The following is a 27,387-nucleotide window of genomic DNA, read 5'->3' as shown; positions in this document are numbered from 1 at the left end:
ACCTGATAGAACCAGTCTTTAAAGACTTGAAGAGGTATTTGCCACTTCAAATGCACAGATGAAGACACCAATGCAAGGATACATGGGTCATGAAAAATCAAGTAAACATGATGCCATCAAAGGAAATGAATAAGGCTCTGGTAACCAACCTCAAAGAAATGGGGCTGCAGTGTGTACGTTTCCTGACAAAGAATTCAAAATAATCATCTTAAAGCAGCAAGACAACAATATAAAGAAATAGAAACCGTAAAAAAAGAATCGAACAGAAATTCTGAAGTTGAGGAATATAGTGACTGAACTGAAAAAACTCAGTTTTAGCAACAGACTTAATCATGTAGAAGAAAGAAAACACATTATTTTAAATTGGCATGGTGAGGATAGTTAATAATTCTCTGTTGTATATTTGAAATTTACTAAGAGACTAGATCTTGAGTGTTCTCACCACAAACAAAACAATGTCAAGTGTTAGCAGACATTTCACAATGTATACATATAACAAATATCATACTAGTTACCTTAAATACGTACTGTTTTTATTTGTCAATTATACGTCAATAAAGCCGGGGAAAAAACAACAGGAAAAATATGATGTAATAGAAAGTCAGAAGGTTCAAGGTTTGGCCACTTATTAAGCATCCAGCAATGCTCTCATGTTATCAGAGGCTCAGCTCAGTATAAAATTACTAAGTGGCTGTGCTGAACTTTTGAGTCATGGGGGCTGAGTAATGGCTGAATGGGGTGGTGGTGGTTGAAGTCTCTTGAAAGTGCATTGCCTTCATTGACTTTCCATCCTGCAGAAAGTGTTCAGTGATGTGGGGTCTCCAGCCAGCCTTAGAACGGAGCTCAGGATCAGGTCAGATCAGAAAACCCGACCCAGTCTTCAGAAGACTGGATTATTGAACTGTCTCTCCAAGGGGGCGTGTGAATATCCTGAAAGTGGCAGCACGTGCTTTCCTAGGGAGGTTATGAGAGACGGTCGAAATGACTGTGCAATCGGTAGCTGCTGTTTGATTTCTACAAAGCTGACCAGGATGGAGCTGGGATGGGCAGGGAGTATGTGTGGGCTGGTTGAAAAATTAGAATGTTTGAACTTCATGGTTTAAAATCCCTGGGAATTTTGTTGAATTTTGACAAAGCTGCACACAGAAAGGTTTGGAGGTACAGTGCACTTCTCAACTGGAGTAGCTGGCTTACCTGTCTAATATGCACTTGATTCCAGGTAAAATGTCATTTTAATAAAGGTGTGTTATAGTATAGGTTCTCAGGGAAATGGAGCAAATAGGATATATACATACACACAAATACACATATACACACATATGTGTGTATGAGTGTATGTGTATATGTTATATATTTATATATATATAGAGAGAGATTTATTGTAAACAACTGGCTCAAGTGATTATGGAGGCTCAGAAGTCCCCAGGACAGCAGCCAGCAAGCTGGAGACCCCGGAGAGGTGATGGTTTAAGTTCTAGTCTGAGTCTGAATCTGAAAGCAGCAGAAGATGTTCATGTCTCAGCTCAAAGACGGGCAGGGAGAGAATTCTCTTACTCTGCCTTTTTGTCCTATTCAGGCCTTCAATGGATTGAAGGAGGCCCACTCACACTGGGGAGGGCAATGTGCTTTCCTCAGTCTACGGAGACAAATGTTAATTGCATCCAGAACTGTCCTGACAGACTTACCTGAAATATCTGGGCACCCTGTGGCCCAATCAAGTTAACATATCAAATGAAGCATCACGCTACTAGGCTTATTGTTGTGATAACATCATAAGGTAGATAAATGTTGAGTCACTATGTTGTACACCTGAACCTAACATAATATTGCATGTCAACTATACTTAATAAAAATAAATAAATAATTAAAGTAAATTAACCATCACAGAAGGGTTTCAACATTTTAGCACTGTAAGGTGGTAGTGATGGTTATGGGCATGTTGTATAAATTGAGACAGAGGCCTTGTTAGCCAAATTTCTCAATCGTGCACAGCCATAGCTTATCCTCTAGTTGTCGCGTGGTCTTTGCATGACACTATGTATGAAGAATGTCTGAGTGTGCTACTATCCTCATGCATAGTCTCTCTGATTTTCCAAGACTTTAACAATTCCTTCCTTCGCTGGTGGTTACTACTACTCTGGTAAATCCTAATCCAGTGCCACCAATGACTGTCGTAACCCTGTGTGACACTGCACTGGCCCATCTGTTCTTTTTGCCTGTCTCTCTTGGCCCCCTGGAAAAATCAGATTGGGTTGATTGGGCTGATCTGTTTGCCTAGGATTAGTTTTTGTTTCTGTCCATGTTCCAGATCATTGTTTCTGAAGGTTTGGTATCATCTGAAGAGTTCCTTAATACACAGATACCTGGATCTTATTCCCAGATTGTGGGTCTGGGCTGGAGGTCAGAGAATTAGATTTCTAGCAAGCTGCCTGAGGATGCTATTTGGTACTTGCTTGGGGACCTTAACCAGGGTAGTGCTGCCCTAGATGGCGCTGTTGACAGTTAGTATAATACACGATAGCTTGTGTAATATTGTCTATATTTTCCAAATAAACATTATTTTATGTTATCTGAATTATTTTCAGCAATTGGTTATTGCTCACTAAGTAGTTGGCTTTTCGAGGACCAGCTCTTACTCCAGTTTTGATCCATTGTGAAGTCAGTTGTCACCATGCTCAACATGTACGTTTTGATTGAATAAAAAGGGAAGAAAAAATGATCAGTTAATGGAAGCCCACAGCACGCAGGGCTCCAGCTCACCCCTCACACCCTTATGCCACATTTCATCCAAATCCTGGAAATTGTGATCCCTCTCACTTCCTGCAGCAACTCCCTGGCAGCCTGGAGACCACCCTGCCTCAGGCTGAGAAGTGAGAAACTCTGAAAGCAATCGAACGCTGTAAATTTTCACAGCAGTTCCACTGAAGCTGTTGGGCACAGATGTTTCTGTAATTGTGATACGCTGGGAACATTCTCCGGGCTCCAAGTACACAGGGCCTCAGCCCCGCTCTTCCACCTGGGTGCCTCCGTGGGCAAGGCTCGCTGCATCGAGGCTGTAATGGGAACCAGGTGGCAGCATGTGTCTGTTTTAAAAGAGCTGAGCAAGCTTCATGCTCCAGTCCCAGTCACTCCTTCCCTCCTGACCCAGCTCCTTCCTGGGGGGCTGGCTTTGGTGATGGCGGCCCCCTCTGCTCCCTTTTGGCCCCGTGTCAGAGATGGGGCTGCAGTCCGTTGTTTGCTGTGGGGCGAAGCCATGGAGGCTTCCAGCTGCTCTCTGATAGGCTGTACGGGGAAAAGAATCAGGAAAGGCTTGGGTGCTGTGAAAGAACCCGATTATTCCAAGGGCGCTCTGTGTGATCAGGGTCGCTACTGTCGTTTGAAAACCCAAAGGAGGATTTCGAAACTTGTGACTGGGTTTGCCTTTGGCAGGCGCTGTCCCTGCCCTTACCTGGGGATAGCGCCCATGTACTCCAGGGCTCTTCCTGCTTTTGGAAACACGAGGAAGGCCAGGAATAGCACAGGGGAAACATCTGCTGTGGCCTGAAATGTACACAGCAAAACTGACAAGAGTTCAGTGAACAGGGGACAGTTCTCACAAACGTTTCCAGTTGGGACGACTTGAACCTGTGCCGATTGTAGCCAACAGAGTCAAGAGGTTAGGGGTGAAGGATGCAGAACTGAGACCTGGGAAGGGGGGACAGTGTGGCCTCAGGCACATCATGGCAGGGCCACATGCTGCAGTCAGGGTCCTGACCTGGCTGAGTGACTGTCCTCGTGCTTACAATGGCCAGTGTTACTGTATAACAAATGTTGTTCTCCCTCTTATTTTCCCAATTTTCTTAACACAAGCTGCTGAAAGACCTGTTTTTATAAACCCTGGTATAACCGTGATGTCTTAATTTTGTCACCAACGTGTGATATCTATACAACTATCAAACAGATTTACCCTAAACAGTATTCACAAATCTTCTAAGAACCAAAAGGAATATATATTTTCAGCTTTAGCTTATATTTATCTTATTCATCTTTTAAAAAATTCTTGCCTGAGGATAGGTCTATGATTTGAGAGAAGCAGCGGGGAGCAGGGGAGGGAAACATCGATCGGTTGCCCTGACTGGGAACCGAACTCTCAACCTTTTGGTGTCCGGATGGTGCTCCAACCAACTGAGCTACCCTGCCAGGGCGCTTATTCATTTTCTTGAATCTATAATCTTTATATACAGAAAGAAAAAAAAGATTCCAAGAAGGAATATTTGCTGTAACTCAGGGAGGTAATTGGTAAGATAAAATTAAAAGAAACTTCCATAAAAACAAAGCAAAACAAAAAACCCAGACAAACTATTAGAATAAGAAAGTTCAACAAGTTTGTTGGATCCCACGTCAGTTTAAATATATTTAATATTATTTTTATCAGCAATAATCAACCATCAACTAAAAATAAAATAAAAGGTATCCTTCATAATATTAATAAAACTATGAATTACTTAGGAATTAACTTAATCAAGAGCACACAAGATTTCTATAGAAAAAACCTGAAATGTTATTAGAGTACCACCTACTTGGGGACATCATGAGAAGGCAGGAGTCTTTGGAAAAGACAACAGTGCGGGAAAAAGTAAAAGGCAGCAGGAAAAGAGGAAGACCAAATAGGCATGACGGCACAGAAGCTGCACAGGGCTGTTGAGGACAGGACATGGGGGACATCACTCACTCACAGAGTCACCAGGAGTCAGAGCCAACGAAACACCCATAGAAGAAGATTTATTTAAATGGAGAGACATTCCTTATTCTTGTATAGAATGAGTCGATATTATCAAACTGTATTCTTCTGGGATTAATTTCCAAATGCAACACAATTTCATTTAAAAAAATATGATTGTGGGAGAAGGGGTGGGCTGGATGGGGGGAGCAATGGGGGAAAAATGGGACAACTATAATTGAAAAACCAAAAAATAAAATTAAAAATAAATAAATAAATAAAATAAAATTCCAGTGGGATATTTTGCAGGACTTGATAACTGTATTCTAAAAATTATATAGAAGAATTAAGGTCTGTGTATAGGTAAGTGAACATTAAGTGAACATTAAAAATATATAGAAAAGAAGGAATATTCTCTTGCCAGGTATTAAGACATGATATTCATGTAAAAGAGACAAATTATCTAATTGAGCAGAATAGAGACTCAGAGACAGACATGTGTCTATGTATATATCTATATCTAAAACATCTATATCTGTATTATCTTATGCATTATATAAATATCTATTATCTGTATGTGTGTGCATTTTGTATGGATATCTACCTTGTGTGCATTATGTATGTATATCTTCATGTATATTTATATCTACATTTTTTGAGCCCTGGCTGGTTTAGCTCAGTGGATTGAGCGTCGGCCTGCGAGCTAAGTGTCGCTGGTTCGATCTTCCAGTCAGGGTACATCAGAGAAGGAAAACTCTGACTCCAAAAAACCTCCGCTGCCTTGCGGCATACCTCTTCAGGGGAAAGGCTAAGGGAGTAAACCCTGACAGAAAATCCGGAGCCGGAGTCCCTAAGGCGGTTTGACGTTGTAGTCAACACCGGCAACTCCTGCGGCGCACCTGAAGCCAAGCTGTATTGACTCCGTCTTTCCCTTGGACCCTTCAGCTGCGAAGAGAGGGGGGGTCTGCTGCATGGGCAACAGCAGACCCTCCATATCACCCTGCCCAGGCTCTGTAGCTTCAGCGTCATCGCAAGATGTCGATTCAACACGGGAGGAGACAGATACGATGTCACTCCCGAGTCGGACTGCACAGCCATTCTCGGCGGTGCAGATAGACTCTTAAGAAGCTACACCATCGTCTCTCGAGACGGACGGCTGCCGACGACGATATCTACATTTTTAATATTCAAGAAAACTGGCACAACAAATCACTGAAGGGGTTTGAAGGAATTGAGTAGTTTAAAAGTTGCATCTGAAAAAACTGCCTCACAATATGAAGAGAAGTAAACATGATAACCTGCAAAAGTGAATCTCAGATGGATTGAAGACTTAGTTGTTGAAGGAAATACTATAATGTTAGTTGAAGGAAATGAAGGAGAATACTTTAAAGGCCTAGGAGGGAAGAAGAAATTCTTAAAATATTAAAACATGTGGTATGTGTAAGAATCATTGATGAATTTCATCATGTCAAATTTAAGAACATTATGAATAAAGTTAGCAACTATTGGGATACTATTGCAATGTCTAATATGGACAAGATATTAATGTCTAGGACATAAGAAGAACTTTGACAAATTAATATGTAAAAGAGAGGAACCTCGCTGGAAAAATGCACCAAGGATATGAATAACCAATTCAATAGAGAAAATCCCTAAAGGGCTTCAGTGTGCCAAGATCAATCTGTGACAGAGATCTATGTGACAACAACAAAAGCTGTAGCAGCTGAAAAGTGGGGTTTTGGTTGTGGACAAATTAAATTCTCTAGTTTTTGCACTACTTGGAGTTTGAAAGTTGGCATAACCCCTTTGGTTTGAATAAACACCGCATTCATTGACAATTCTAGGCCAAGGAAGTCCCAAGAAGGAGAAACATCCTGATAATTTGGTTATGATAGAGACTTCAGTGGTTAATTTGAATGTTAAAAAGAAAAGTGACAGTGTTTTGGCCAAGTGGGTACTGCCAGTTACACAGCCCACATCCAGTGCTTGTATAAATAGTGGCGAGGACCCATTGTGTCCCAGGCATTATGCTAGAACCTGAGATGGATTCAAGATGGCTAAGGCCTACCTTCCTCCTAGAGATCACAATGAAATGATTTTTTTTTTATGTAACAAGGAGTCAAGTTCTTTGGGGTTCATGACAATCTTATTTCCAAAGTGAAGATGAGGACTGTCATGTGCTGGTAATTGACCTGGAGTGCACCCTCAGTGGAGACTAGTGTGACCATAAATTCCTCTGTGGATATCCTGTGGGTAGGTCAAATACACTGTAGAAATAGTACAACTGTACTTCCCAAGGGACTCATTTAATGGCGTCTGTTGCAGGGCTCCGTGCCTGATGTTCTGAGGTGCCAGGGAAGGTGGGGTGGCCTTGCGCTGCGCAGGCCCTGCTGTAGCACGGGGTCAGGACAGTTGCGGGAAGAGTGTGTCTGCCAGGACGGTTTCCTCCTGCTGGGGAAGGAAGCCTCACCTTGCAGGGGCCTCTGTGCTTCTCTCTCCCTCTGCTCTGTTTGTCCTCTCCTTGCCTGTGCCAACCGGGTTTGCGATCCACCCAGCCCTTGCCATGAAAAACAACAGGACCGATGAGACCCAGATGAATCACTTTCTATGCACAATAGTTGTCTCTCTTCATAGTTTCATTCTAATGTGAGCACCAACAATATAAACAACAATAGTTCTACTGAAATGACAGGTAACTTACTACTTTCAAATTGGGCTTGCTTATCTGTATACCATGCATGATAATGTACATAAATGTTGTGCGTAAAAGACACAACAGAGATCATGGGGCCCAAATGAATCACTTTCTAAGCATGTAAGTCACAATAATCAATTACAGCTCCCTGTCACTAGAACAATGATCTCTGTAAATTGGCAATCTTTATGTGAGCATGTTAAGAGCCATTAGGAGAGGGTGTGGACTCTTTCTTTCCTTTGATATATTGTTCCAACAAGAAGCCACATGCCTATGAGGCCCTTTGCTCACAGGGCTTGAAAGCTTTGAGTCATAGCCTTGCAGTGTGGAAGTCAAGAGGATTCAGCAAATTCTGCCCGAGAAGAGGTATCAGAATGAGTTGAAGGCTGTTTCCTTCCTGTACCTTGTGGGGAAGGCTCAGCGTTTGGGGCTTTGCTTTCTTCCTCTCCCTGGAGAATCTGCTCTTTCATCTCATCTCGGCTCGTCTCTAACCAGGGATTAGATAGACTGGCAGAGCTTCAGGGTGGACTGCGTCAGCCAGCTGCAGTAGTGATAGCTAGACTAGGGCAAAGGAAAACAGGACTCTGTCTAAGCAAGAGATTCCAGAGGGGTTGAATACAGGAAGAAAGTTCTGTAAGAATCATATATGTAAATGGGAGAAGGCAGCCCTTGTCATTGGGGAAAAACCCAGAGAACATAGCACTTTGATCTTGAACAGGGAGAGGTGCCCAGAATTCCATCAATGAAGGTGTGACTTCGTGGGGTATGCGTGTTTGGGATGCAGGGCTGGGGTTGACACCTCTGAGCAGCGTTGCCCTGTGTGCCCCCTTTCTGCCGGGTCTGCTGCCATCTGTCCTCCGCAGACTTGGGAGGTGGGTGAATAGGAGATGGTATCTGCAGAAGTCAGCATGCAGAACCATCCAGGAAGAGTGATCACTGGGGCACAAAAGCCCTGGTCCTCCTTGGACTTGCAGTGTTCACCGGTGGCATCTTCTAGTCTTTGTGACTCTCAGCCTCTTGCTTCTCCGGTATTTCTTTTGGCCTCTGCCCCCATCTCAATCCCCAGGGAGGCAGGGGAAACCAGGGGACCCCTCTGCTCTCCACCTGATGACATTCTTCTCCTGAGACTGCCTGCTCCATACCCTCCAGGTCAGGATCAGATTCCCGGACATCACCACCAGGCTCTTGTGGTCCTTCCCTCAGGCCACTGTTGCTCCATCCTGTTCCTAGTTACTGAATGACTAGGCCTGTACGCACAGCGCCTCATTAAATATTTGTAACAAGCCAGTGAAAGAAATTAGTACCTTGATTTTATAGATAAGTACACTTAGACTCAGAAAGTTTAAATAATTTGCCCGAGGTCACAGAGCTAATCAACGATACATCTGGGATATTGTCTGGAGTCTGTCAAACGTTACATTTTTTGCTTCCTTCTGTTATCCCTTTAAGGTATTTTATGATATGGATTTGGTAGTTTCTTTCTTCTGTACTTGAATTCTGGGGTTGTTCACCAGTTCCCCACCAGAGGCCTCTTTGGCACTTACGTCCCCTTCACACAGAAGGAAACTTTTAAGACAGGCCAGCTGGTCCGTGCTCCTGGCCCATGCCAGCCTATGAAACCAGGTAGCAAATGTTAGATCTTCTTGGCTGGGGATTTTTAAAACCAAAGGAATCTCTCCTTTTGTGAGTATGCAAATCTGACTTATTCTTCAACATAGCTGCTCAGTTTTTAAAGAAAGATTTCAGAATAAAGTTTTTGTACCATTGTCATCTCATTGAAGATTATTTTTATCGAAACACAGTTGGTTGAAAAGAACTATTGTTATTTGCAACAATTTGTCTCTGTAACCAGGATTTATTTTTCTTTTGAAATTGTAGAACGAAGACAATAAATTGGATGCTGAGGGTGATATAAAATGGCAACTCTCATCCTCCACATCAAATTTTCACCTTCATAAAATTAACTATTGTTCTTATCATTTGTTTTTATAATTGGTAAATGCATTGATTTACTAATAACTGATTTAAAAAATCTGTAGTTTTAGGGTTGCCTACTTTTTGTTTATAAAGAGAGTTCATTTACTGAAAATGTTTGAAAAACACCATAGAGGTGATCACTGTGAAAGCCTTTGTCTCTGCCTTACTCTCCTGATCCCCAGCTTTGCAGACCCCCCTACCTGCTTGCTGTGCTCCAGTCTTCATAGCTGGGCTTGGAGCGCTGGGTTGAGGGATTTCTTTAAGACCCTTCTCGCTATTTTGAACCTTGCATGAGGTTTTCAGGTTTGCAAGTTGTGGCAACTGCCATTTTCTGAGGTTAGGACTTAACCTCTCTAGTGCAGCCCTGCAGAAGTAACTTGTTCTGAGGCCGAGCCTGCAGCTGGGTCCCGGGCTGGGTCCTGGGCTGGGTCCCGGGCTGGATCCCCACTTGGGAAGCGTGTACTCATCAACTCTCCAGTGCCTACTATCTGAGTGGGCATCTGGAAGTCCCAGAGACGAGCACCTGAAGTTTATATTGTTCTTGCTCACGTGTGGCAACTCCGAACGTGTGCTGAGAAGCAGGCTTCTTGGCAATGGCACCTACCACCCACTGCCCAGCCATGTTTGCAGCCATTTGAAACACGGTTTGCACTCTTCAAATACGGCCGTACTGGAGGAAACACAATTCCCGATGCTATGCCATGCAGTGTGCTAGGTGGTTCCCTGTGCCTTTTCTCTTGTTTGCTTCTGGCTTGAACTAAGTGGAATAAACAAAACAAAGAACCCATTAGAGAGCACTTGTGAGACCGGGTTGGAGAATTTGCTTTTATAGGGGAAGAAGTAAAGGGAAGTATTTGCCACTAGGGCAGGGATTTATTTATTCTGCTGGTGGTTCTCAGATTACACCTAAGGGCTCTGATGCTTTTGGAGAGCCCTGAAGGATTCTGTGTACATGGGTGGGATCACTGGCACTTCGAACAGAGCCAGGGGGATGATTTTTGTAAATGTTCATTTGCCAAAGAACAAACAACAGGAGAAGGCAGCACGATCTCTGTTTTTGAGGAGCTCATGAGCTGGCTTGGGAGAAAAGGCATGACATGTACAAGATCATTAAAGACACTAGACAGTGTGTCTAGTCATGCAGGGCACAGAGCACCAGGGCCCAGGAGAATGAGTGATGCCTACAAGCTGGGGGACTGGGAAGCCACTCGGGACACCGGGGCTGGTCTTGCGCCATGTCTAATGGGGCACTTGTTCATGTCCTCTCCTTCTTACACATTTTCCATGTCTTGTGCTCAGTCCTTGTCTCCACAGAACTTTCTGCCCCTGTTACTTACAAGGAGAAGAGATTTACCCATTTACTTAAGTAATGAGTCATGAGTATAGGGGAAGAATTGAGGGTTGATTGTAAAAAACTGAGGGGGCAGTAAGGGCAATGGGGTGCTCATGGTACTTACCATTCCGTGATTCTGTGACTCAAGTTCTTCTTCTAATGGGACTAGTAATAGTACCCACTCAGAGTTCTTGGGAAAAAATAAGATAATTGGTATATTGCTTAGCTTAGTGAGTGGCACACAGTAGATCTTTAATACATGTAATTTCTATTTTTACCAATAATTTCTGGTTTCTCATAATTTTTACTTACTGTGGGCTCCTGTGACGTGAACTCTAAATTCCCCTCCATGTTTCTGTCTTGACTTCAGGGCTTTCAAACTCCTTTCAGTTGCCTGATTTTCTTCTTGTTTCCAACAATGTTCTTAACAGAGAGTCTGGTTGTCTTAACTCATGTTTTTGGTTGGGCCATGTCATATGTAACTGACCTTTTTATTAATAGGCTTCATTCGGTCTGACCCAATCATCAGGGGCTATTGGAGGAAAACAACCATGCTTACCAGGGAATGTGGGCCTGGCGTACTGACAGTGTGTCGTGGCGTTGTGCTGCCTACCTCTCAGAGCCCACCTTAGTGCAGGTACCTGCCCAACTCAGATCTATGCGCAATCACGTTTTCCCAGTGCCGAGAGGACTCGTAGGTGAAAAAAAGATGGTCCTCGTAAGACCTCACCATCAGGGAGTTGCTTGGGGACGAAGGAAGCAAACTGCGCAGAGACTGGAAGGTCTGTTAGCTTCTGAGAGCGGGGTGAGGGGACAGGCTGTAGAGGTCAGTGGCCGGTCGCAAAGTCTGATGCATCTGGAGCAAAGGCTCATGGACAAAGGGATCCCGGGGAAGGACCTTGCAGGCAAATAACAGCCAATGTGCCATATTTTGCGCTAAATGCTTTCATTATTTCTGACAGTAAGCCTATGAGGTAAGTACTTATCACTCTCTAAATCACACGTACGAAGGAACAGTGCTCAGAAAGGTTGGTGTGCGATGGGTCACTCAGTGCTGGCAAGGAGGGAACGGGTGGTTCAAACCCAGGGGTGAAAGTTCCCACGACAAGAGCAAGGGCACGAAGGGAAGCAATAGTTTGAGCTCATTCCATCTGGAAAGGCTCTTTGGTCTGTTTGGCTGGAGCCCAGCATGCCTACCGAGGAGCGTTGGGGGAGAGACTGGAAAGGTGTGTTGGGAAAAGACTCTGGAGGGTCTTGGATGCTGAGTAGATTGGGGGCGGGACCAGAGTCTCAGTTACAGCCCTTGGCCCTGGGCCTCGCATGTTGTGAAAGTTCAGCAGATGCTTTTGGAAGTGAAAAGGGATTTCGCTGCTAGGCAGAGTGGTTCTGGGGACATTTTCTTGGCTGCCATCTTGGATACTCAGGCCTTGTTCTCGGCCCACCTCCTCATCTCTCGTTAGCTCCTGCTCACACAGACATCAGAGGATCTTCTTCAAATCTCAGCCTTCTCCTTCACTCTTCTGCTGCAAGGCCTCCGACAGCTGTCTAGCCGTCTCAGAACAAGTCCGATCTCCTCAGTGCAGCAGTATATACACTTCCAATCTGCGTGCATCCCACGTTCTTGTCTTCCCCTTGCTGTTCTTGAGCTACTCGCCCGTCCCTGAACAGGCCGTCCGTGTTTGAGACTCCAGGTGACGGACAGGCTCTTACCCCATTGCGCCTGGAGTGTACGAGCTAGCGCTGTTGCTTCAGTCCCTTTCAGAAACTAATTTGTTAGCCTCCACAATGACCCTGTCAAGCAGACTCTTTTATTTCCATTTTATAGATAAGTGAACCAAGGTTCAGAGACGTTAAGATGCTTGTTCAGCATCACAGAACTAATAGAATCAGAGGCAGGATTTCAATCCAGACAGCTTGACTCCAAGGCCTGTACTTTCCACCAGCATCTTATGCGGTCTCTCTTTATTTTTGCACTGGGTGGGTATTTTCCTGTCTTACACGGTCCTATCAGATGCCTCTTTTATGGAATTTTCTTTGACAGTTTTCTCACCCCCAAGCCCCTCAGTCAGATAAATCACTCCCTAGGGCTTTGCTTAATTCTATAATGGAATGTATCACCTCTTTAAATTAGAGTTGTTTTCCTGTGCTGTGTTAGGTCTTGAATGTTTGTGTCCCTTCCCAAATTCCTATGTTGCATTGGAGCCCCAGTCCTCAATGCGACTGTATTTAGAGATTGGATCTTTATGGAGGTAATTAATATGAAGTGAGGTCATAAGTTTGGGGCCCTGCTCCGATAGGATCAGTGTCCCTATAGGAAGAGACACCAGAGAGCTCTCTCTCTCTCTGCCGTATGAGGACCCAGCCAGAAGGCGACAGTATCTGCATGCCATTGTTAAATTTACATTTGCTAATTAGCGCCCACGGTGTGGATGGTGAGTCCAAGTTCAATAATGGGCCACAATTGAAATAGAGAAGTTTATTACTCAGAGGTCCTAGAGGAAGTACCCAAAATGCCTTGCAGGGCTACCTGAGGGAGGTCAAGCAAGGCAGAGTGCAGACAGAAAGAGGGAGGACGAGGGGCTCATGCCTTTATTAAGGTCCCTGCTGGAGGGCTTTGGGGTTCCCATGCTAGGGCCAGATTGGTCAACTCAAACCCAAAGAGCGGGGCTCTGGTAAGCCCCATGGAGGTGTTACGTAAGGGGTGCATAAGGCCAACAGGCACTGCACGGCGCGGGTCTGTTGACCACAGGATTGTTGTGAAGCTCCCACCAGGGGTGGGCTAGGGCCAGTGTAAGGTCTCTGCAGACTGCTTGGCCAAATGAAATGGGTGCCAGGGCGGCAGTGCCACGGAGTCGCTTAGCTCAGCGGCCCCCAAGCGCCCCGAACGGAAAGTGACTCTGTGGGATGAATCTGAGACTTCCAGGCTCCAGAACTGTGAGAAATACATTTCTGTTGTCTAAGCCACCCAGTCCATGGTATTTTGTTATGGCAGCTCGAGTAGACTAATAAAAGCGCTTTCTTTCCTGATGGGGTCTCCCTTTCTGGAATGTGAGCTCCTAATTGGCAGCGAGCCTGTCAGTGGCCCCGTATTCCTAACACCCCGCTCGGTGCTCGCCTGCGGATGGGAAGTGAGGTGCTCGGGAAGCCTGTGGAATGGAACTTTGCCTCGTTCCCCCCTCACTGTCCTGTGCCTCGTGATCCCACAGCTCCAGCTCAGCTCAGACCGCTCTCCTCCTGTCCGGCCATGTTCACCTGTGCCCGGGGTCCCTGTGAGATCCTGGGGGCGGGCTGCCTCTCCTGCACAGAGCTTCCACCAACTGCTGATTTACTAGCTTCTCGCAGAGGCTCGGCGGCCTGCTGTCTCCTCTGGCCCTCGTAAAAGGCACCCCCACCGCTCACCCTGTGCCAGCAGCCGCCCTGCCGTCGGCCCGGGCAGGATTTACGACAAGGATTCATCAGATTAGGAAGGATGACACGGTCCTTCTTCCACTGTGTACAGAATGCAGTCGGACCACATTGCAGGCCCCTCTGCCTGCTGAGCAAGCCCACGTGGTAATGCCTGGCATTTTCCGACCTGGCGTCATTTGGAAACATTTTGATTTGACAAGAAATAACTTTAGAAGTGTTCTGGAGCTGAACAGAAATTTAACTCCTTCGGGCGCCCCTTTGTGCCTCTTCCTGCCAGGCTTTGGGACCTTCCAAGGGTCTGCTCACAGCAGTGCTGCTCTTTATCGGGACTCAAAGGCGGCCTTGGGCTTGAGCCAAACCTTCTCTTTCTCTTCTAAGAACGGAATATTTTCCCCAGACCCTGAAAGCCACTCATCCCCTCTCCACTTGTTAGTGTCTGTGAGAGGGAGCTCCCAGCTGCCCTCCCGTCCCCTCTTTCATTATTAGACCGCATTGCTTCACAGAAAGTTCTTCAAAACTTAAGAAATTGTTTTACCTCCCTCTTGCTTTTGGATCTACTGGCCTTACTTTTGCCACCGTGGGCAAAAGCTAAAACAATGAAAGTCCACTCTGTCTTTCCCACCACATTTTTTATATGTTTGAATATGGCAGTGGGTCCCATTCAAGAAACATTTCCCAAGAGGCAGCTCTTCTGGGCACAGTAGATGCAAGAGGTGAGCACAGGGTCACTGTGTGTGACTTTTGTTGTGCGCCTCCCAAGCTAGGCAGCTCCGTTCACATAGACCATAACCAGGGCCGTCCTGCATGAGCCCAGCACTGTGCTTGGCCCTGAGGCCCTCCCAGGCTACTCAGGTATATTCTGAGTCTTCCTTGCCCAGCTAACCCTTTTTGGATCTCTTTCAATGAGTCCTTTTTAGTCACGGCTTTGCATTTACTCATCTTCTCGTTCGTCCTCCCCTGAATGTGTTCTTGGGCATCAGGGTCCCTCTGCAACCATGGGCCCTCCAACTCCGGCCTGACTACACCTGTGTCATTTAGGACTCGCATATCCAGTCTGGATTTTGAGCTCCTGTCAATGTTGCCCTCAGGAAGGGCCATTTGCTAAGGTTTTGCTTTAGTGAGTGATCTCTAGGGGTCAGTAAGACTCGGAGATGATTTGTCACGGGTCGTTAAGGGAAAGAGATTGCTACCTCTTGGCCACCTCTGACATGGGTCTGGCTACATCGAGCATAACAGGTACCCTTCTGGATTATAAATATCCATTTGTGTATTTGTGTTCCTTGTTAGCTTCTTTATAGGAGGGGCTGAATTTTATTTTTATGTACCCTCATAGATAGCAGAGTGTCCAACCCAGGTAGCTGCTTGGTAAATGTGAAACAAATGACACCTACTTAAGGTCATGCCTCATTCTAAGAGTTTGGGGTGGAGGCGTTGTAATGGAGAAAACTTAACACCTGCTGTCACAGAGACTGTGGCCTGGATTTCTCATGACATAATCAGTGAATTTTGGGGAGGCAGTGCTCCTGAGTGGCTGTACCCCAGTGGTCCTACCAGCAGCACGAGTGCCTTTTATGATCTCAGCAATGATGCACAGCAGAGAAGATCAACTTGGAGCTGTTTTTGGGAAGTCTAGATTTCTAATCATCATCTGAGGCACTAAGAGGAAAAGGTTTTACAGGACTTAGCTTTTGATTGAGTCTCAATATTCTCTGTGGACACAATCACCATTTTTCAAGGCTGTAAATGTGTAGGGGGGAAGATAAAAATGTTATTGGACTCTCCTGGAGGTCAGAAAGCCATCACAAGGCCACCTACTCAAAGATATATATGTGGGGACCTATGTGAAAAAATCAGACACATTGGAAAAATCAGAGTTAAATAATGAGATAGAAAAAAATAAGGAGAGTGAAGCTCGCCAGAAGAAGGATGAGTGGGGGAGGGTGAATAAGCTCTCAACTGAAGGGGTGTCAGTTTTTCCTGTGTGCCCTCTTTGGGGAAGACTGACCAGGTCACTAGTTCTATGAGTGTGTTTGTGATTTCTTGTTGTCAACTATAAGCTGTAATAGCTCCTCCACCTTCACTACAGCTAATTCCTTCTTGGTGCCCCAGAACTTGGCAGATCCAGGCATTGACTTCTGTTCTCCTGACCCCAAGTTCTGTATTTTTCCATGGAGAAACGTGTGGGTGCATTTTTCACGTGTTCACTAGTGTATGTGCCATGATTTTATACAACTCTGGTCAGCAATTCATCATCATTGGGTTGATGGAAGGCCCTAGACTCAACTTTAGTTAAAGACAACAAAACAAAGCAACCTCAGTTTCTGGTTTACTGCCACACCTGTCATCCCCACCTCTCTGTTGCGTTCCGGAATGCCTGTACCTCATTTCTATGGCATTTTGTGAATTTAGCTTGAGGTTAAATTCATAACAATATTTGGAAACCACCTTAATTTTATAATTAAAGATTTAAGTGACTCATCCAACCTTCTCTTTCTCTCCCCACAAATAATCTGGCTGTAAAACAAATCTGTGCTATTAAGTGTTATTTATTTAATTGTGATTTGCTGTAGAGCTGTTTAAGAGCGGGTCATTAGGTTAAAATCATTGCGCTTGTCCTCTAAGCAGAGGACGTCTTGCGCTGACTTACGTTTGGGGTGAGCTTTCCCTGCCGCTGAGCTAACACAGCCGTGTTTACATTACACGCATTCTCTAGTGGCTAACATTTTTTTTTTTTTTTTTGTTCCAGAAGGAAAAAGACAACATAGACGGATGACCGTATTTGATGTGATATGTCAGGTTAAGCTGGACCAATGGTTGATACTTTCCACTTGCATTAACTACATTTTCTTTCCTTCCTTTCCAATTTTTCTCACCCCAAGTCAATGTTGAAGAGGAAACTGGCTACTTTAGTCGGGCTGAATCCTTGGTAGCATGCACTGTGAGTCTCTGAAGACAGGCTCTCAAAGGGCTAATGAACCAGGAGGTTCCTTATGCGTGGACCCAAGACTACCACCTGAGCCTCTGGTTCTCTTCAAATGGGAGGAGTTTGGAGACCCATGCAGAACCTGTTTTTTTTTTTTTTTTTAATTGTCATGCCAGAATGAGGCAGAGTTAACATTCAATGTGAAAGAATGTCCCGGATAGAGCAAAGCTCTCCACAAACCTTCAGTGGGTCCTTAAATAGCTTTTCCAAAGTCTCTCATCTTCTTTCCATTCAGCGCCCTCTTGGCTTTGCATTTTCTAGGCAGATGTGAGAAATGTCACCACATTTCCCAAGAGGAACTGAACAAGACAGATGGGCTCTACCCCAGCAGGACACCTGGATGGCAGCCTTATCTAGGGCCAAAATGGGACTGCATGTGCCTGCCTGTTTATTTATTCTCCTCCTGTTTGGAGACTTTCCCTGATTAATTACTTTCTAGTAATCGAGGCTGCTAACTAATGTCTCATCTGATTAACCTGTAGTTTGGCCCTCGGTCCCAGAGGGTGGGCCGGCTATCCCGCCTGGGGAATGAAAGAGGTCGTTGGCCAGGGGCCCCTGGGATGCCAGTTTTGGGCTCGTTTATTTGCTTTAAGTCTTGTTTGCTATTCCTGCTGCAGTGACTGGCGACAGCTCCCCCCAAGTCCCATCCAATCTAATTGGCCTGCTGAAACAGCAGTGAACACAAGATTTAAGAAATGTTTTCTTTGAAAACTTCTGGTCCGACAGACACTTTGAGATCGTATTTCACCCTGTTTCAATTGCACACCATTCCCTGGGACTTTCAGGAGAAATAGCGTAAGTGAGTCTTACAGGAGAACTGGTGCTTTGTGGTTTGGGGGGGAGCTGATGAGCTGGAGGTTGGATGGGGGGGACGGTGTGCTGAGGCAGCCCGGCATCTTCAGAATCTAGGGACCCTGCCAACGTTAACACATCCGAGGAGGTATTCAGTATCAAAGTCTCTCATATTTGGCTCCATAAACACGATACTGGTTGCAAAAACAAAGCTAAGGGGCTCATGCTGATTACTTCAATAAAAGCTGTTTAATTATGAACGTTTGGGAAATGAAGTTACCAACAGGACCAGGAGAGCTTTGGCGTCCAGTGTCCCTGCTCCCAGCATCCCACTGTTAAAACAGATTGTCCACTCAGCTGAAAAGGCTGACATAGAGCAGGGCACACCCTCATCCCTGCAGGATACTACTCACTTGCCAGTAACGCTCCCTCTTACTGCAGTGGCAAATGTGGGGAACTGAGTAGTGATAGAGTTATCAAATGTCATTAGTGCCATTTGCAGGTCACCTAAGGGTTACGTGCAGTGGTGGTCAGAGCTCCCAGAAGACCTGCGTTTGTTTCTAGGTAGCTAGCTGACTTCTTTTTTCTCCCCAGAAGCCAGGGTTATAGGACTAGGCAACGTGGAAGTTAATTCTAAGCAGAGAGCCGGTGGGTCTGATTGTGGCAACACATTTGGGAATCCTCAGATGAGTTTCTCTTAATAACGTTTTAGGAAACATGATCTTATTCATGCTTCTGTATAATTCTCCGCTCTCTTTGTGTGGCTATAACCAGTTCTTGTATGTCAAGTGGAATAGGTAGAACTATCTGTATAAAAGCTTAATGAACAAAAATCAGAGTGGAATCTGTGTATGTGAGAAAAGAGATCTAAGGATATACACATGGTCAAAGGGTGAGCTCTTCCTTATAAGTGATTTTTTTTTTTTGCCACGTAATGGTGATTACTTCTCAATGAACCAATTTTTTTTGTATTTTAATTATTTTAGTAGAAATTAAAAAAAACTTGCTCTAATTTATCATCAGATATGAATACAAATTAACATCCTAACCCTCCAGATAACTGTTGAATAATTTACGCAGCCATTTGTGGGTGTGTGTGTTTGGATTTTGTGCCATGAGGATATACCATGCTCTTGTGATGAAAGTACATGCTTGATTTTTATTTCTCTGTAAACAATATAGTAATAATTCTTTTCTTTCAGTGAATAAGACAAAGTCAAGGAGAAATTCTGAGTGGTGGAGCAAAGTTCTTGCTTTAAGTCCCTATTGCCTGAAAGACAGTCTGGAACCTCACAGGTGGCTGGTGAGTTCAAGCGGTGAGCAGAAGGGACCCAGAATTTATGGAGAGGGGCAGGCGATAGAGAAAAGGTTACTCAGAAGTTTTGTTTGGGATCCTGGAGTTAAACTTCAGGCTCTGGGGCATTCACCTGGAGAACATGTGCCCCAAACTTTTCTTTTTCCCAACTTACATTAAAAAATTCAAGTTAAAGGGCAACTTTTTATGCATGGTATACAAAGTTAAAATAACACCTTAAACTCCTCTGTGTATGGATTTGTTTTCTCTCCAAATGGTCAGAGTTAGTGAAAGAAGCTTGGAAAGAAGGTTATTGGGGGTTCACAAGACCCTCTGGGAAGAACCTACTTAATCAGACCAGCCACTGGGACTTTGAGAAAAACCAGTGTAATGTCATTACCTGACATTCGTGAGAAGGGACCCTGACTGGAGCTGCCTGCGTCATTATTAATGACAAGCACCAGAATTTGTGGGGCAAGAAAAGGGGGCCAGGCTGGGAATCAAGATGCCCAGCTCCTGGTCCAACTTCTGCTGTTTGTGTGACCCAAGATAATTCATTTAACTTCTCTGAGTCTGGTTCCTCGTTTGTTTAGTGAGGATAATGATACCAATGCCTTAGAATCCCAGGTGGAGAGCAAACCACTGAGGTAACGGATGTGAAAGAATTTAGCAAAAATTACAAAATGCTATACAAACTCAAGGGCTACTTTATTCTACATAATTTAGTCCCATTAAAGTCCTTTAAGACAACACCCAAGGTATCATGCGCTAGAGCAATGATGGACTCAGAGGTCATGTCGTCCAGAGCTCTGGCTTTATAGATGGAAACGGAGGGAGAGAGGCAGAGAAGAGAAGGGTCTTGCCCACCAGTATGGCATGTGAGGGCCAGGGCTGGAGGTGGAACATCTCACTTCCCATAGGTGCTTTTATTCAATGTCGTATACAGAGAAGTCACCTCGTTAGTAATGACTGAGTTCAGATGAAACAGCTGCAGGGGGTAGGAAACAGTGGAAGTCAAGGGGAATCAGGTGATGGAGTCAAAAAAAGACGATTGTGGGGCCATCTGGGCTTGCTTGGCTTAGCCTGACATCTGCTGACTTTCTAGATGGTGTAAGCCCCGTCCCCTTAGGGAGGCTCACCGTTCACATTTCCTGTCTCCATCTCCCGAACTAACACATGGCTATGAAGTTGGGCATTCTCAGCACACAGTGCATTGAGTAGTCAGTCACCTGGTCACTTATGGACAGATCCACACCTTATCCCCCCATTTGGAGGAGGAGAGCATAACTGAGATCAAACCAGCCCGTGAGGAAGAACTGGCTTTCAGGTGAGGGTCCTGGTCTAGGAGGGCTCCGTGTACATTGTGTGCCCTTTGTCATTACTAGGAAGGGCTCTGTAGAGCAGAGCTGGGACAGTTTTCTGTTTATCCCAGATCTGGGTTTCCATAATGGATTTGTGGAGTAGCCCAGCCCCAGCCCGAGAGTCCCAGATTCAGGCATCCCAGAGACTGCGCCATGAAATGGAAATAGCAGCGGCTGATTTTTGAGCTTTTATGGGGTAGTTGCTAAATATTTTGAATGGTTGATGCTTGGAATTTCATTTTATTGAATCTCCCCCCAACCCCCAACTCAATAATGCCTCAGGCTGGAATCTGCAATTGGAGGTGGGAGGCTATGGTGGTCTTCTCTGTTGCCCATGCTATGCTACTCTTCCTCCTCAATACCTGCCTCTGGTCTGCTCTGGATCTTCTGGGGGTGAAGAGGGCTTGTGAGGGACAGTGAGGGAGTGAGAAAGGTGCCACTTTATGGGGCCTGTCATGACCAAATATAGCCCAATGGGTTTGTTGGGAGCTTCGTATTTATACTGGGGGTCGGGTGCTGTTTCCTTATCACAGATGATGTCCCTCAAAATGGGCCACTTACTACTCCAAATATCAGTGCTTAGCTCCTGTCTTGGAGTTATCCTGCCGCCCAACTCCCAGGAGGAGCTGTTGGGCAGAATATTTCATAACACAATATATTTTGTTATCTTTCTACAGGGTCCATGTGGAAACCAAGGCAAACTCCAAACCCAAGCCATGTCCCAGGCAGCCACCTCTCCTTCCTCTGCTTTTAGGGTAGTCAGGCATCACTGCCTCTGTCTTCTGGGTTTCTTCAAGCTTGGGACCGACCCCAGGCTCCGTGCCTTCAGACCAAAGATCAAGCACTCCAACGGTAGTCCTGCAGCCTCCCCACAGGTAAAAGGGATGCATCCACTCTCCTTTTCTCATGGAGCATGTGGAGGGGTGCTGTAATGCTTACCATTTTTGCCTAAGAAATCTTTTCTTCTAGACCTCTTCAACATCAGAATTTTTTAGAATGGACGTTGGACTAAAGGTTGCAAATCTGATTTCTGAAAGATTTTCTTTGCAAGTCCTTCACTGGGGGGAAGCTCATTTTATAATGTGCGATTAGGGAGAATACCATTTTAACTCCTGTTACCGGTCCATCTGAGGTACAGACAAATCACCTTAGAGCCTGCCTTGTATGCCTAGCAGGATAGATGTAGGGGATTTAAAAAGGGGTCAGGGAAGGAAAGAAGCTTTGCAAACTCTAGCATTGTATAGAAGTATTGGGCATTCTTCTTAACATCATGGAAATCAAAAAATCTCACTGTATACATAAGTCATGTTTCCAGCCTTTAAAACAAATCTGTTGTATCTTTAGTGGATATTGATTGGGATTTGTGGTCATTGAGGCAGCTGGTTAGCAAACCACGTGTATCTTTCTCTTTATAAGAGAAACTTTACTTTTATTAATGTTGGGTTGTCTTTATGTCAGTGGAGTGGTTGTCTTCAGTTACTCAGGGGCACAGACCAAGAACATCTCCCAGTAGCCTTTGGTACAAACTCTTGGTACTCAACAGAGAGGAAATATGCTTTTGCTCTTTGCAAAGGAAATCAGGACCTTCAAATGGTCAATGAGAACTCATAAAAGCACTGATCCATATACGTAAAAATGATCCTTGGGTCTAGTCTTCAATATGCCAGTGTCACTAATCAGTTTGGGGAATAAATATCAGAAACTAGGGTTTTGGGTTTGAGAGTGTGGTGTCTGTTGGTGAATAGGATTTCTCCTGAAGTTATCCTGCCTTTTACTATCTTCTCTCTGTGGACAACCATGAGAGTTTAAACAGGTTTATTTAATATCTTAAAATGCTAAACAACAACAATTAAACCAAAAACAGGTAGAACAATAGCAGAGAATTCAATATATGTTACCAACCTCCAATTCTTTCAGTTTATTTGAAGTTTTGGGCTGTAACCAAAGGGTGCTTGACAGCACTGTGTCCTTTCACCGCCCCCCCCCCCTTTGTATACTCTCTCTGGATGAGTGAATGAGAATCTTGGGTCTGCCCTGACCTTTCTAAATTGTAATATTCAGATGTAAAACCATACCTTTCATTTCTTTTTTCTATACATGTCATAACCTAGATAAGCTGATGGTGTGTATAGATATTAGAGGAGGGAGGGAGAGAATGGGTGTGGGGTTAGTTCTATTCAAACGTTGGTACAGCGGGTTTATTATGTGGCCCCCAATGTGGTTATGTCTGATATTCTTTAAACAAATATTTATTTTCTGCCATGTTCTGGGAAGTCTGATTGTTTCTAGGGCTACACAGTTAATTAAACCCTGGTTCCTCAAGGTGCTTACATTGGAGTTGGATCTCTTTCACTGTTTTGTATGAAGAACAGAGCTTGAAAATTATTCATTATGATATACATTTATTCTTTATTTGGTACCCAAACAATGAGACAATCCTTGTTTAAATATTTTTTAGAACTTTCATTTGAAATTACTTTTCCTATAAAACATTCTTGTGTATAGAGATCTTGCTTTTATGAGGAGTGGGGATTTTTCTTATGCAGATTTTCTTTATATATTTGGAGTCACTGATGAAGTGGCAAGGGAGGGAGATTTAGTGAGTGGCAGAAAGATATATACAACATCTTTGGGAGTTGCCAAAATCAATGTGAACAAGATGTTCACTATCGTAGCTTTCAGAATTTGGATCTATAAAAGCACTGTGGTTATATCTAGGACCAAGAGGCACTGATCTGTATTTTACTATCATATTGCAGATGGTGCCATTGGCAACATAACTTATCATACCGTTCTTTTGGCAAGATGAAAAAAGCGAAGCCTGGTAGGACTTCAGTCTGCAGTAGGGCCGTCTGTGATCTGGGGAAGATGAACTCAGTTGCTGGGAGTCAGGGCCAATGGACTTCACTGCATTTCTTATTTCCAATTAGACATCAGCCACCTTCACAGAAGAGAAAGGGGGGTTGTCCTCTGCCTGTGGATGCCACATAATGCCAGCCACCGTAACTACATCGTATGGCCCTCAGGAGACATAGGGAGGGCGTGAAGACTCGGTTTCTCCAGTCATCTCTCTCAAAGGAATAACTCAACATACTTTATATGGTGACTTTGCTAGTCTAGTTGCCAAGGTTTCTGTGAAGTAAATCTTGGGAGCAATGCAGAGTAATTCCAACTGAAATGGCAGCCAGGTCCATGCGCACTTTCCGTCAGTGAAGGAGAGCAAGGCTGGCCCCCAGGCCTAACTCTGCCTTGATTGTTTCCTAAGATAAGGAGCCCCAGTGCTTATACTGCCAGAAGGAATTCATTCTTCTGCAGAATATGGTGCTGGTTAATATTTAATTCTCTAATCCTAGGTATCCTGTGTGAATTAGGCCCCTTTATATGGAGAACCGAAAGGAAGCCTGCCCAAGAAGCAGGCCTCTAGTGTCTGCTTTCCTAAATGTTACTCACAGTGTGGACATGCCCTCAGGCATCCGTTTTCTTAAGACCGCTCAGTTTTTTATAGTTGTCTTAGGTTGAGAAAATGACAGTAACCAGCCACACCAGCTTCTTGCCAAGATGTTCCATAAAATGCATAATAAAGCAGCATTTTAGAGATGAAACATGTTTATTTGGTCTTTCTTGTTGATGCAGTAGTCACTGAAGGCCCAGTTTTTTCAGGAAGATAGGAGATAGGGTTGTGGTCTAATGGCTGAGGTGGACATAACTAGTAGGTCCAGGTATTAGAGATCCGCAGAAGGAGGCAGGTGGTTTTGGCACTGGAGAAGGAAATGGGGGACTGACGAGAGGCTGATGGGGCCCATGTTCCTCACCAATACAGCTCTCCAGTCCGTCGCTGCGTGCCCCGGAGCAGGAGGCTGGACGGGAGTTGACAGCAACGGGATGCACCTCGACTTAGCATGGGCCAGGCTTTCCAGAGGCTAAAGTGAGTGACGGACAGCGTCCAGCGCTGCCTGGCCACAGTGGAGTGTGTGTGACATTGCGTCCCCACAACGCAAAGGGGTTCAGGCACAGGCCTGCCCTCAAATGGGTCCGTCCGAAAAGAGAACAGCAGTGTAAGTGGCCAAAGACAGGAAGGGCCAGCGGAGACAGCAGAAGACTTCCGGGAAAACTGGGCCTGGGGGTGGTAAAGATATGAACTAAGAGAGGAGGGTCCTGCCTTCTGGGGCGGACAGGTGATGGTGGGACATGGAAGGGACTGGGGTTATCACCTGAGATCCCCACAGGGACCTGGATCTCAGGGAGAGCATGCTCCTGAAGCCTGTGTTCCCTGCAGCGGTGGGAGAATGAATGGCTCTTCAAGGAAACACCAGCTCCTCCAGCGGGACCTCTGCCCCTGGCCTCAGGGACTGCTCAGGCCTCCGAGACGGGGGCTGCTCTGGTCGGCTCCCCCCGAATTGCCACTTCTTGGTCTCTTCAGCATTTTCTCTGAACTTGTACATGACAAAATGGAATTTCTTGGAGGGGGAGTGCGGAGAATATTTTTAGAATGAAGGACATTAAAAAAAAAAAAAAAAAAGACAACTACAGCAAGATTTTGAAATTTGACAGAAGCAGACAACATTTCCACCCCTATCACGAAACTTTGCCCAGTTCCTCGGCCCTTTAAATGCCACAGATAAGCTTCAGTTTCTGGCCGGCGGCGGAAAGGGGCTCAGGCAGAGACCTGCGGAGGCTCAAAGTGACACCTGTGCTGGGGCCGCCAGTGGGGCCGGCCTCTCCCTCGCTGGCCCTGCTTCCCTGGATACTGACCCCTCTATGTGTAGGAGTTGGCTTTAGAAAACCTCGTTTGAAATCCCAGCTTCAGCCATTGAGTAGCCGCGTGACCTTCTGGAAACGAGCTCACCTCTCTGCGCCTTCGTGTCCTCACGTGTAGTCGGGATTGATGCCGTCTGAACCTTTGCGAGGCTCACAGTTGGCTGTGCCACAGGGTGCGGAGGGCCAAGTGCAGGGAGAGATGCCAGACCCGTGAAGTGGGGTCTGTTGCCTAATAACATAGACGACTGACGCAATCATTCTAATGCAGCGTGGGGGATGTGACCAAGTGTCAGAAGAGACGGGGTGGGTGCGTATATGTGCAGGGTTCAGTGAAAGGAGAGAGAAAAGTGCAGCGGGGACAGATGACAGATCAGGACAGACCTAGTGAGGGGCCGCCAATCAGGGAAGCATGGACGGGCAATCTAAAGAGATTCTGCCAGCCCAAGGTATAGAAGTTTGGGGCCAACCCAGGGGCTCAAGTGAATGCACAACCGGGCCTGACTGAAGCGTGTGGCATGCGCATGTGAGGGGGGCTGGGTGAAAAGGGAGGGTGGGCTGACAAGTGTCACATCGTGCAGTGAGGCATGTCACTCTGGATGGGACAAGTTTCTGCTCCGCAGCCTCTCTCCTAACCAGCGGTTCCCCAGCCACCAGTCACGCTCTAGCCCATGCCTCTGCTTTCTTTTCTTCAGACCAGGTCTCACTACCTGAAATGACTTGTCCACTTTAAAGCTGCACATTTAAAGTAAATTAAATGGCTTCTTAATTACGGTGTTCTCAGTGTGTACACGTGTTGCTGGCATAAAGTAGACATAACCATATTTGTTCACACAGCAGAGGATGATACTCATGTGAAGACGGAATGACCAGCGGCCTGCATCATAGACCCTGTCTAATGGAGAGGCCCTGAGAGACACGCCAACTTCCTGAGTCTATTGTGGGTGGAAGAAGGAAGGTTCACCTTCTTTGCCGCAAAGTCCTCTGGGGTTGGGAAACGGAACATGTTCCCCATGTACTGGAGAATGATGGAATGGAGGGCCGTGCCTCTCAGGTTTCTGCAGAGAAGCACTGGTCTACTCCGCACACTCAAGACTACAAAGAAGGATATATTGCCTCCATGTTTCTGCCACAGACCTAGAAGTCTAAATAAATGAATGTATTTATTCCAGTGACTTGCAAGAGCCTTCTATTGTTAAGCTCTATATTTGCTGCTGTTGGATTTTACTTTGGGTTTTTAAAAAATGAGGTATTTCCCTGCAGAGCCACCCTGGATAAATAATGTTGAGTCTTCTGGAATTGCTTTAAAAAAAGGTCTGGCTCCAGCTTTGAGGACCTTTTAAGTGTCTTTGTGTACCCCAGGTTGGCCAGGTCTGTGCTGTTTTGGTGAGTGACCAAAGTCTTGCCACACCCAACTGGGCCTTGAGTACTGCTTTGTTTGCACTTGATTCAGCCGGTCTTTCGTATTCTGTAGAGACCTGCAGAAACAGAACCTCAGCTCTCTAAGTGGAGAACCGTGAACAATTTTTGTGATACAAACATTAGGAGAATGGAGAGGTAGGGAGAGGTTTGTTTCCCTGGCTGGAATGTTCCTAAGCCCACCCGTGGCCTGCATGGACCTGCTTGACCAGTTCCAAGGCACTGACTGAGAGTTTTAAAGATTTCATTTCCAGCACTGTATGAGTGTGCATTGGGCCTCTGTCCTTTTGTTAAAGAACAATTGCAATTCCTAGGTATTTTATAGAAACTGCTTCACACCTCTCAATTGCTCCACAATACGTTTCTGTGGCAATTAGTCAGGATTTCTTCTCATTGGAAAAGAGTAGCAAGTAGAGTAATTGAAAAAGAAAAAGTTAAGCCAGAAGAAACATAGAGATTATTTAGACCACGTTCTCCTTTCACAAATGGAGGAAACTGAGGACCCTGGAGGGCTGGGGATTTATCCAGGGTCCACCATGAAGTCACAGGCAGAGCGAGGGATGTCATGAGGGTTTGTGTGGCCAAAAAGCAGGCTGGCCATTGCCAAAAGGCCCAGGAGTGTTGTCTCGGTGCTTATGCTCTTCCTCACGAGGCGTTTTCATGGGCAGGGA

The 27,387-nt window shown here is 45.3% G+C and overlaps 1 long non-coding RNA gene across 3 annotated transcripts in view; it reads left to right on the top strand.

Annotated features, from left to right (window-relative positions):
• LOC150005647 (uncharacterized) overlaps window positions 1-27,387 on the top strand; it is an 80,713-nt gene that overhangs the window by 26,576 nt on the left and 26,750 nt on the right. Inside the window, exons 1-4 of one of the 3 annotated variants that reach the window (XR_016511692.1) lie at window positions 16,977-17,890; window positions 19,090-19,190; window positions 21,220-21,417; window positions 23,302-24,099. This is a non-coding gene — a long non-coding RNA (uncharacterized LOC150005647). Of the gene's footprint in view, window positions 1-16,976; window positions 17,891-19,089; window positions 19,191-21,219; window positions 21,418-23,301; window positions 24,100-27,387 lie in introns of those variants that run through there. The other 2 variants (XR_016511691.1, XR_016511693.1) reach the window with 2 other exon arrangements.

This window comes from Furipterus horrens, unplaced genomic scaffold (assembly GCF_987537825.1).
Source record: "Furipterus horrens unplaced genomic scaffold, mFurHor1.1.pri manual_scaffold_6, whole genome shotgun sequence".
NCBI classification, from domain to species: Eukaryota; Metazoa; Chordata; class Mammalia; order Chiroptera; family Furipteridae; genus Furipterus; species Furipterus horrens.
Note: the sequence above shows the minus strand (reverse complement) of the source record. Positions and strands in the feature narration are given on the sequence as shown.